We start from the raw sequence: 12135 nt of genomic DNA on the forward strand, positions 1-12135 counted from the left end.
TTAAATTTTGTATACTTGTTTTTATCTTAATTGTTTTAGAATTTCTGTAAACCGCCCAGAGAGTCCTTGCTATGGGGGCGGTATATAAGTGTAATAAATAATAATAATAATAATAATAATAATAATGAGGAGGAGGAGGAGGAGGAGGAGGAGGAGGAGGAGGAGGAGGAGGAAATGGAATTTGGGCAGAAATGCCCCACAGATGGCAGAAGGCGATAGCCTCGGGTCCCAGGCCAGTCATGTTGTGAGCCCATTGGGGAACATGTCCACCTCTTGACGGAGGTTCTGTGCAAGACGCCTTCACTCACTGCTCTACTTCAGAGCTGCACCAGTAAAGAGGAGTTGCAGGAGGGAGCAGAGTAAGGGTGGCCTTGTGTCCTCTTTTATAGAGGGACAGGCGTCTATTTGAAGGGCAGCCAGGGGACCAACCTCTGTTTTGATGGTGTCCTCTGCAGCTCGGCTGTTGTCTGGAGCTGCCCCTTTCCAGCATGTAACTTCTCTGCTGAGGGAGCTGCACTGGCTGCCTATTCGCTACCAGGCCAGGTTTAAGGTTCTTGTACTTGTGTACGAAGCCCTAAACAACTTGGGACCAGGATACCTGAGAGAGCGCCTTCTCCCTTACCAACCTGCCCGGTCACTGAGGTCATCCGAGGGCCTGCTCCTGGTGGTTCCACATAGACCCATCCTCCGATTGGAATCCACCAGAGGAAGAGCCTTCAGCGTGGTGGCCCCCCTCCTGTGGAATTCCCTGCCTCTGGAGGTCAGGCAGGCGCCAACTTTGTATTCCTTTTGGCGCCTCCTGAAAACCTCATTGTTCCAGGAAGACTTTCCTGAATGACCACCCACGGTTCACTTTTTATTTTGCTTCTTTTAAAATCTATTTTAAGGTGTTTTACTCTGCTTTCAATTTTATTTCATCTTGTACACCGCTCCGAAATTTTGAGTGGGGAGTGGTATATAAATATTATAAAATAAATAAATAAATAAATAAATACATAAATAAAATAAAGGGCTGTCCAGTTCAAGTCCAGTTTAAAGAGAACGAGCCATCAGATGGAAGAGCTAGAGGGCTTTGAAGCTGCCCACCCACAGCATCTCGACAACAGACTGAGCAAGCAAGGCACATAGGTCACCTGCTGGTCACACGATGGTGAGAGATGCTATATTTCTATTTACAGCTGGCTAAGGAATGCTGGGAGTTGTGGGATCCCCCCCCTATATAAATGTGCATAGAATTGCGCCCTTATGTGCAACATATGCCAATCATTGTCCCCTTTTTCACAAGCATCCATCCTGCTTCTATTACCCTTCCCACAAAATGCAGATGAGTTGGCTACTCTGCAAAATTACATTCATCGTCACCATCTTCACCATCCATGCAGGATAGAGTAGGAGCCCTCCGCTCCCACCCAGGTAATGTATGTCCATGGTGGCTAGGGACAATAGGAAGACCCCGGGATGTTCAGCTCTCTTGGAGGCACCACAAATACATGGGAGAATTGGAGCGCCCCATCTCTGCTAAGTGGAGACCCACCCACCCCAATCCATGTAAGGATGTGCACAGCAAGGTTGGACGTATCATGAAGCTGTCAGTGACATTACTGGGCCACACTGGGAGAACCTGAAGGTCCCACATCCAAGCATTTCGTAGGACTCTCAAAATGGGCCCAAAAAGAGATCTTCCCCAAACTGACAGCTGGACCCACGCCAGGCACCATCTTGAGATGAAGGAGCTGTGAAGTCACAAGTAGTAATTGGATAAACTGGATATGTGAGCTGTTCGTGTTACCCCTATGGAGTAGATGGTTTAGAGCAGTACGACAATGGGACCAGTGGCCTAGGGAGGTGGTGGGCTCTCCCACACTAGAGGCCTTCAAGAGGCAGCTGGACAACCATCTGTCAGGGATGCTTTAGGGTGGATTCCTGCATTGAGCAGGGGGTTGGGCTCGATGGCCTTGTAGGCCCCTTCCAACTCTGCTATTCTATGATTCTATGATTCCTTCTCTAGTGGGGCTCTAGAAAAGAAACAACTAAAAAGGAGAACCAGTTGTTCCGCTGAAAGCTTCATGTTAGAAGATTGCTATTTAATTATGGGCTCTTATCACCTTGTATAAGGTAAATTGAACTGTTAATTGTGTACAGTAGAATTTCAAGGGGATGAGGAATCATATTTTTGCATCCCTGATATTTGTCCTAATTATATTATTGCAAGGCTAATATTTTGAACTCCGATGTTGAGTTACTGATTGGAGATTGTCCTGTGAAATTAAAGTTAAGAAAAATCTGCAAAAGAGACTTCTGAAATACTCCGTGCCTGGAGATACAGAACCACGTAAGGCTGGGTTATAAGCAAGAGATACGTATTTTTTAGGGGTGTGCACGGACCCCCCACTCCGCTTCACTTTAAGACCCGCCATTTTCAGATCGGCCCGCTCCGCCCCGCCCCCACTCCGCCTGTGCCCACTCCGCTCCGCTCGGAGCTCCGGATCCGGATCGGAGCTCCGGTCCCCCTCCATGGGGGGGTTACCGGGCCCTGCCGCCATCGCCGCCCATGCGATAAGGAGGAAGGGGGCCTTACTTGCCTCCGTCCGTGGTCCGTCGCCGTCTTCAATTGAGCCCGTGGTTCCACCAGGACTTCCTGCTGGAACCACGGGCTCAATTGGAGACGCTGACGGACCGCGGACGGAGGCAGGTAAGGGAGAGGAGGGCGGGGGGGTTACCGGGCCCTGCTGCCGTCGCCGCATGGGCGACAGCGACAGCGGCAGGGCCCGGTAAACCCCACTTACCTTTCCGGCGGAGCTCCGGATCGAGGCGAAGGATCCGCCTTCACCTCGATCCTCTTCGCCACGCTCCGCCGGCCCCCCAATCCTCTTCGCCTCCGCCTTAAGGGCAGGCGAAGCCCCCCGCTCCGCTACTGCTTCTCCGGTCCGATTAGAAGCGGAGCACATCCCTAGTATTTTTCGCTTGTTTGTTTGCACATGGAAGGACAATTTGTGGCACATTTCTGTGAACTGATGTTTACTAAAGACATATTTTGTTCAAGTTATTATTATTTTTTGCAAGTTTATTCTACTTAAGCCCCATAGAACCCACACGAGTAGAAGTTACACTGGCATTTGAGAAGACATTATAGCACTTACAATTTTAAAGGAACCAGGATCAATTGTTGGTTTAAAGTGTTTATTGTGGGGGGGGGGGAGAGATTGCCTATTTTTAATAAAATAAAATAAAATGTATTGGTAGGTACACTTTGAAAACAATTGCTGCTGCTTTTTACATTTTCTCTTTAGGACATTCTAATCTTTAAAAAGAGACAGATTAGATGTATAGTTGGGACACACACACGCAAAAAGATCAGGTTTCTCTTTTCAAATATAATTACTGAAAGCCTCCTAAACACTTCTGCTCTGGGTGCCAAAACTCTGGCTTGAGTTGGTATTGTCTGTGAAAATTAAATAAATCCCTACTTCTCCCTCCCTGCAGTGATCACATAAACACACGACTCCCCCGTGGCAGGGTCCCAACTTCTAAAACAGGGAAAGCAAAGGCATTGCAGGGACAAAGAATGTTCAAGGGCCGGCTTTTCTGTTCAGAAAGCACCTGGCTCTAGAGAGAGATGAAAAACAAAACGGGGAGGGGAGACAGAGAGAAAGGGAGAATGAGAGAGCGTCTCCGGCATTCTTGCTAGCTACCAATATGGAGCATTTCAGGGACATGTCTACACCATGCCTTATCCCAAGGATCGCTCCGGGATCATCCCTGTGCATCCACATGACGCACAGGGGATCCCAGGGTCAGGAAGGGATGATCCCTCCATTTCCCCGGGATAACCGGGATGGCTTTTAGCCCGATTTTCCCCGCTGTCTCGGGATCGTCCCGAGACCACGGGAGGTGTGGGCAGCCGTCCCGGTTTCGTCCCGGCTCCTCATGAGTAAACGTGAGGAGCTGGGAACCCGGCACAGAGCACTTCAGGCGCTCCGTGCCCATTGGAGGTGGGGAGGGAAGCGGGAGCGGGGTTTGGGGGTTGTTGTTTTCACCTTGTAATTCTCCCTGGAGGGCGAGGGCGCGCGTTTGTTTTAAAAATGGCCATCGTGATGGGTGTGATGCCCGTCCACATGGGACGTTGCGCGGCCCATGTGGACAGAGGGGGAGGATCTTGTGATTAGCATATCAAGAGGTCCTCCCCCTTCCCTCCTCTGGTGTAGACATGCCCCAAGACTCAAGCCACACTCCTTTGGTATGATCTGCAGTTTATCCCAAGTCGGTGCTCTCTAGGTATGTTGGACTATAACCCCCATCCCTCCCAAATAATGGGAACTGTTTTCCATCACATCTAGAGGACACCAGGTTGGGGTACAACAGGGATGAAGAAATATTAGGCCCTTTCTAGACCGTGGATATTCCCTGGGGTCGTCCCTGTGCGTTCAAATGACGCACAGGGGGCAGGCAGGGATGACCCTTCCATTTCCCCAGGATAACCGAGACCTTGGTGATCCCAATTTTACCCACAGTCCCAGGACGATACCGAGGACCGAGGATGGTTTGAGCACCTGTCCTGGCTTCTTCCCTCCTCCCCGCGTGTAGCAGGAGTCGGCAAAGGGAAGGAGCCGGGCCGGGATTGTCCAGGGACATCGAAGAGGGGGAGTAGGGTTGGGGGTTTTCTTGATTTTTAGTTTTTTTTACTCGTGTTTTGAAGGAGCGCAATTGTGCTCCCGGCTCCTCTCTCTCTCTCTCTCTCTCTCTCTTTTTTTTTAAATGGCGGGTGTGAATGGGTGTGATGTCCCTCTTCCCTTCCAGGATGTCGTGCTTCTGTTTGGATGCCCAGGGAAGATCGGTGAAGCAAGTAAAACTGTGATCCTCCCTCCTGCTACACCCTTAGGTGTAGAGAGGGCCTTAAAAGACCTGCATGCTGGATTTGGCCCACGGGCCTGAGGTTCAACACTCTTGCTAAAGGTACCTTGAACTGGGCCTAGAAGTGAAAAGGCAACCAATGTAGGCCTTTTAAGACTGGAGTCATGTGCCTCATGCATGGTATCTGTGGCAGAAAAAGGCCTCGTCTACACCAGGCCGGATATAGCACTATGAAAGCAGTATGAAAGTGGTATATCAAAGGCAGGAGCCACACGACTGCTTGGTAGCAGTATTGAAGTGCACTGACAACCGTTGGGGCCCATTGACACGTACCCATATACCGCTTTCATACCGATATATCCCGCTTGGTGTGGCTCCTGTCTTTTATATACTGTTTTCATACCACTTTCATAGTGCTATATCCTGCTTGGTGTAGATTAGGCCCAAGGATCTTTCTACATGAATCACAGTTCAGTGGTGGAGCACAAGCTTCGGATATGCCTTACGCCTGGAACGCTCTTCCAGAACATTTGAGAACTACAAGTTCAATCGCAGCTTTTAAAGCTCAGCTAAAAACTTTTCTTTTTCCTAAAGCTTTTAAAACTTGATTTTGTTCTGACTTTTATACTGCCTGTTTGGTGCATTCTCTTCCCCTCCTTATTGTTTTATTATGATTTTATTAGAACGTAAGCCTATGCGGCAGGGTCTTGCTATTTATTGTTTTACTCTGTACAGCACCATGTACATTGATGGTGCTATATAAATAAATAAATAAATAAATAAATAAATAAATAAATAAATAATAATAATAATATGGAAAGACGTTGTTGCTTGTGGGTTGCCCAGGGGCAGCTGCTCGGTCGCTGTGTGAACAAAATGCAGGACTAGATGGACTCCTGGGGCTTTGCTAGACCTACCCTAAAATCTGGTGGTGAGGAGGGGCTAGAAGTAGCGCGGGCTGTCACTCCTTTCCACACATTAGATGCGACGGGGTAAAGGAAAGCCCCGTCCCGTCTTCCATTTTGTTCGAGCCTTAAAGGGCTGGGTGCACAGGAGTGCACCAGCGGCAAAGGTACGTTTTTTAAAAATTAAAAACAGGGTGTGACGTTACACCCCACAAGTCAGTTCCCAAATGTGTGTCTGCGGTTTGTAAGTCTGTGGGTTTTAGAATGTTGGCCTGAGTGGGCGGAGTTAGAATGTCTTGGGAGGGGGAGGAGTCATATATAAGGGAAGGACGGAGGGGATTGAGGGGGACTTTTTAGGTCCTCTTAGAGCAGCCTTCCTCAACCTGGGGCACTCCAGATGTGTTGGACTACAACTCCCAGAATGCCCCAGGCTGGCTGGGGAATTCTGGGAGTTGTAGTCCAACACATCTGGAGTGCCCCAGGTTGAGGAAGGCTGTCTTAGAGTCTTTAGTGCTCCCTGTGTTTAGAGTACTTAAGTTCTGGGAAATTTGAGGGTCAGTGTAGAGAGTGGTGTCTTTAGGGTGTGGTGTGCACATAGCGGAAGTATATTAATCAATACTGATAATAAAGAACGTTCAAGAGTGATTGTATGAGAAAAAGGAAAGCGCGTATGTGAATGAGTGGAAGGATTGTATGACAGGTTTCAAAAAGGTTTTTAAATGGTTTATTTGAAACAAAGCTTGTGTACTTTTGAAAATAAATTTTGATTGTTTTGTTTTTAAACTACCACAAAAATCCCACGTGTCTGTTTGGCATTTATCATCTGAAGTTTACTTATTTAACACCCACTCTGACAACCATTCACCTCAGCAGCTATAACTCACAGTGTTTTATTTTATATATATTAAAATCCTTCTCCATTTAAACCCCTTTCTCCACATAGTTTGGAGGAAGGTGGGTTTTGCCCCTTGCCTCAGGCGTATCAAGCGGTGGTGCTTGGCTTGAGCAGGGAGTAGCTGCGGCCGGGCTTGGTGTTCAGAGCCTGTGTCGTGGCACAGGGTTCCCCGCCCCCGATTTCCCCACCCTGGCCATGACTCCGCCCCCCTGCAATCTCCAGTTCCCCCCTCATGATCTCTGATTCCCCCCCATCCCCCATGGCTCCGATTCCCCCCCCCCAATCTCCCCCCCGTCCTGATGGCTGCAGCACTACTGTGGAGCGCTGCACGCCATCCACCACTTTTCCCGGCTACTCGCGAGTAATTGCAGTAGCCAGGAAAATCGGCAGACCGGTCTACACGCCTGCGGTCTCAGCCCAAGACTGTGGGAAATACCGGGCCACAAACGGTGCAGGTTACCCCGAGGCCAGGGAGGTTTGACCCCTGCCTGAGCCTGGGATCCCCTGTGCGTCATCTGGACACACAGGGACGAGCCCGGGCCTCGCACCGGGCTAACCCCTCATCTAGGAAAGGCCCTGGTCTGACCCAGCTGGGCTCTTCTTGCGTTCTTAGGGCCTTAAAGTCTACCGCCTCCCCTCCCCACCTAAATCCACCCAAGTTCACTTCCTCATCTCTTCAGGCCGCAGGACTGGAAAGCGCTCTGGCTGCTTTCTTGGGAGTCACACAGCTGGGGCAAATCTACACAGAGTCTTCGGGGCGCCTGGAGTGCGCTTGCAGTGTGCCCCGAAATCAATGATGTAGACAGTACCTTAAGCGTTCCAAAAAGAGGAGGAGGAGGAGGAGGAGGAGGAGGAGGAGGAGGAGGAGGAGGAGGAGGCCCCACATCGCCCCTCGCGGGGACGGGGTGAAGAGTTGCCGGGCCCGGCGGCTTTGCCGGGGAATCGGCTGCGTCCTTGGCGCCGCCCACCTGCCCGCCGGCCTCCTGTTGCTGGCGAAAGAGCCACCCGGGTCATAGAGCTCGGCGGAAGAAACCGGCGGCGGCTTCTTCCGCCGAGCTCTCCGACCCGGGTGGGCCCGGGTGGCTCTTTCGCTGGCAACAGGAGGCCGGCGGGCAGGTGGCCGGCGCCAAGGACGCAGCTGATTCCCCGGCAAAGCCGCCGGGCCCGGCAACTCTTCACCCCGTCCCCGCGAGGGGCGATGCGGGGCCGCCTCCTCCTCCTCCTCCGCCGCCTCTTCTTGGAACGCTTAAGGTACTGTCTACATCATCGATTTCGGGGCGCACTGCAGGCGCACTCCAGGTGTCCCGAAGTCTCTGTAGATTTTCCCCTGGTCAGTATGGACCCTACTGGGCTAGATAGACCAATGGCCTGGCTCAGCAGTTAGGGCATTGCATGGGATCAGCCACTAAGCTCTGTCCTCTCAGGACCTGAACTCAAGACCTTTGACGTTGACACCACAACAGAGGCATGAACAGATGCCACGGAGAGTAATAATGCCCCACAGAAGAGAACTCATGCAACTGGAAATTAAAGTGGAATAGACACATCAGAGAAACAGGGTTACCAAGGACACATTTCTTTCTCTGCTTTCTCTCTCTCGCCAGAGATCCTTCCTTCGTGAGTCATCCCTAATAATAATAATAATAATAATAATAATAATAATAATAATAATAATTTATTTCTTACCCGCCTCTCCACTTGGATCAAAGCGGGGAACAACAGTGAATATAAAACACATAAAAAGCTGATCAAAAACATAGTATACATGATTCAAACATCCTTAAAACATCCTAAAAACATCCTAAAATCCCACTGGATAGGCCTGCCGGAATAGACCAGTCTTTATTGCTTTTTTAAATGCTAAAAGACTGTCAAGTTGACGAATCTCCATGTTCTGCATAATATTGCTGCAAACATTTATTCCCAGCCTAGAGCTACCAGAGGCCCAAGGAAGCTACCGGAGGCCCAAGGAAGCAGTCCCGCTGACGAAGGAAGGCCAACCATGGCTTCCATCCTCTTTGTCTACTTGAGTCTCTCCTCCTCCTCCTCCTCCTCCTCTCAAACCTCAGAGAGCGAATTAAAAACGTAGCCCGAGGCGGCACGCCAAGATTTACAAGGAAACACAGACACTTGTTCTTGCTCAGGAGGCTGGGCGTGTAAGTACACCAAAGAGAAAAGGAGAGCAAACAGGGAGGCAGAGTAGAAATTGACACAGGGCAGGCCTTTGAAAAGACAGAGGAACGGAAAGCCCCAGCCCCTTTTTGTCAGAGAAAAACACAAAAACACAAAGGGCTGTCCCCGCAAGACAGACCTCTGCTCTCCACACTTGTTTATGTACTGGTGACACAAAGGAAGGGGAAAGTTGGCACCTTGGTGGGCAAAGGAGTACTGGTGGGTTTTGCTGATCGAATGACATCAGGTGGCGCTTTTTCCATAATGGCAAGCCAGTCCCCTTAGACGCTGGCACCGACTCAGGCAAAAAGAGGTGTGCTTTCCCCCTTCTTTTCTGAGCATGTTTACCCTTCTCTCCATGGCCTCAAGCCGTTCCAAAACCCAAAAGCAGGTGCTGCCTTTATACGTTCCAGGGAGTCACCTGGCTCCCAACCAAAACCTTCCCCAAAGCATTGGGCTCAACAAGGTTAACTGTTTGTTCTTGGTTCTGCACTTGGAAAACAAAATGGCCAAACTCGTAGGACCACGCTCCGCCCTGCACCGCCTGCGTCAAGGCAAGAGCTGCTGGCAAAACTGGCAAAGGAGCTCAGCCATGTTGCTGTTGTAGAATACTGGGGAACCTGAAATATGCTTCTCTATGTCCCAGAAGCTCCACAATCAGGATTTCCACGTGCGCACTGCGTATGGAAAAGCAACAACAAGCTACTTGGGAGTGTAATCATCCATGGACATATTACATTTTAATAGGGATTCTAATCCCAGAATCCAAAAAGTGAAATCCACAGAATTGGGATCAGCACTAAATGCCGCAATTACAGTTTTCATGGTTTTGACTTGAGTCTCTTTTGGTTAATAAGTGCTATTTCTTAAATTTTGCTTGCTTCTCTCCCACCCCACCCCCACCCCCACCCCCCTTTTCTCATGCAGAGATTCCACCTTCTGGGGCGATAAAACTCTCAGAGATGCTACAGAGGTTCCACCCGCCAAGCGACGCAGCCAGAAAAAATGATAATTACAGTGCTTAGTGGCCCAGTTTACAAGGCAACATAAGTACCATCACAAAATCAAAGTGGGAAATGAAGAGAGAGCTTTACTAGCGACTTAGTGAGATGTTATTCATGCTTTTGAAGAGTGTATTTTCCTCCCTCAGAGAGAGAGAGAGACAAAGCTAGAATTAATGAAGCCCGGGGGACTCACAAGCCCCACGTATCCTGGGCAGGCCTAACTTCCCCTCCACAACCTCCCTCCCCTCCTACTACTGGAACTGACTCCGCCTCCATCTAAGTGTTGGGTCGATAATCCGAGGATACGCTCTCCATTCTCCATATTCATACATGCCAACAACTAGAAACATTGGTCTTAGCCATCCACAGGAGCCCAATGGGCTAAAACATGGTCTACAAAGGCATAGTTGGAAGCGGGTTGTTATCCCAGCTCCCCAGATCTCTTCTCTAGAAATCCCCATTTCTTTTTAGGTAGGGAACAAGTATCTCATAGAATCATAGAATAGCAGAGTTGGAAGGGGCCTACGAGGCCATCGAGTCCAACCCCCTGCTCAATGCAGGAATCCACCCTAAAGCATCCCTGACAGATGGTTGTCCAGCTGCCCCTTGAAGGCCCCCAGTGTGGCACAGCCCACCACCTCCCTAGGTAACTGATTCCATTGTTGTACTGCTCCAACAGTCAGGAAGTTTTTCCTGATGTCCAGCTGGAATCTGGCTTCCTGCAACTTGAGCCCGTTATCCTGTGTCCTGCACTCTGGGATGATTGAGAAGAGATCCCGGCCCTCCTCTGTGTGACAACCTTTTAAGTATTTGAAGAGTGCTATCATGTCTCCCCTCCATCTTCTCTTCTCCAGGCTAAACATGCCCAGTTCTTTCAGTCTCTTTTCCTAGGGCTTTGTTTCCAGACCCCTGATCATCCTGGTTGCCCTCCTCTGAACACGCTCCAGCTTGTCTGCATCCTTCTTGAAGTGTGGAACCCAGAACTGGACACAATACTCTAGATGAGGCCTAACCAGGGCCGAATAGAGAGGAACCAGTACCTCACGCGATTTGGAAGCTATACTTCTATTAATGCAGCCCAAAATAGCATTTGCCTTTCTTGCAGCCATATTGCACTGTTGCCTCATATTCAGCTTGCGACAATTCCAAGATCCTTCTTGTTTGTAGTATTGCTGTGCCAAGTATCCCCCATCTTGTAACTGTGCTTTTGGTTTCTATTTCCTAAATGTAGAACTTGGCATTTATCCCTATTAAATTTCATCCTGTTGTTTTCAGCCCAGCACTCCAGCCTATCAAGATCCCTTTGAAGTTTGTTTCTGTCTACTAGGGTATTAGCTATCCCACCCAATTTGGTGTCATCTGCAAATTTGATAAGCGTTCCCTGCATCCCAATAGCTTCGGCTATTGGGCGGTATAAAAATGTAATAAATAAATAAATAAATAAATAAATAAATCCTTTCATTTGTGCATCCTCAACATAGTTATGGGGAAACCGACAACTAGCTTGGGCCTGACTGTGGCCATAGCTAGACCTAAGGTTTATCCCTGGATCTTCCAGGGGTCAAACCTGTCCATCTAGGTGACACACAGGGGATCCAGTGCTCAGGCAGGGGCGAACCCTGGATGATCCCAGGATAAACCTTAGGTCTAGCTGTGGCCTGTGTCTAGGTAACTCTCCAAGTTTGATGTTCCCTCTCCTAATGAGGAGCCATGAGCATAATTGCTGCCATGGGCTCTGTTGCTACTGATGCTGTTGTCAACCCTAAAGGCAGCACTGCAGACAATGCCCTGCTGGTGCTCGTGATAATCCCGTCAGGATTTTCGAGTCTCTCCTTTGTCTCTTAATTACTCACATGATTTCAGGAGATAAATCACTTAGGGAAAGCATTTCAGGCTGGGGGAGCGCGGTGGGGGGGGGGGCAGCGGTTGCTGAGTATCTTGTGCTTAGCATATGTATATTCCTATGACTCCAAGATACTTTAGGAGGCTATTCTAACATGCAACGATAAACAAACAAACAAATGAATATCAACAGCTATGATTAACATGGCTTTGCTAGATTATTGGGGAGGGAATTCTAGAGTTCTAAGACCATGAAGAATCGTTCTGTGGCTGATGTCTCTCTGTGTTTGTGTGTATTTGCTATCTGGCCATTGTACAAGACCAGGATTGTTCAAATAAGGCACTCATTAGCAATCTTAGCAAATCTCCCCCATTCTGTTGCCCTATTGTTGCATGGGTTTACTGTTGCCCTCATTCCCTTCTGTTTCTTTCCAATTGGACTTGGAAAGGGGTTGTGGGCTCTTCT

General features: G+C 49.2%; 1 protein-coding gene across 1 annotated transcript in view; it reads right to left on the reverse strand.

The window, feature by feature from the left end:
* Positions 1-12135, reverse strand: part of TPRG1 (tumor protein p63 regulated 1) — a 62390-nt gene that overhangs the window by 11600 nt on the left and 38655 nt on the right. The gene's annotated exons all lie outside the window — the stretch shown is intronic.

The sequence above is a fragment of the Elgaria multicarinata genome, chromosome 8, assembly GCF_023053635.1.
Source record: "Elgaria multicarinata webbii isolate HBS135686 ecotype San Diego chromosome 8, rElgMul1.1.pri, whole genome shotgun sequence".
Classification (NCBI taxonomy): Eukaryota; Metazoa; Chordata; class Lepidosauria; order Squamata; family Anguidae; genus Elgaria; species Elgaria multicarinata.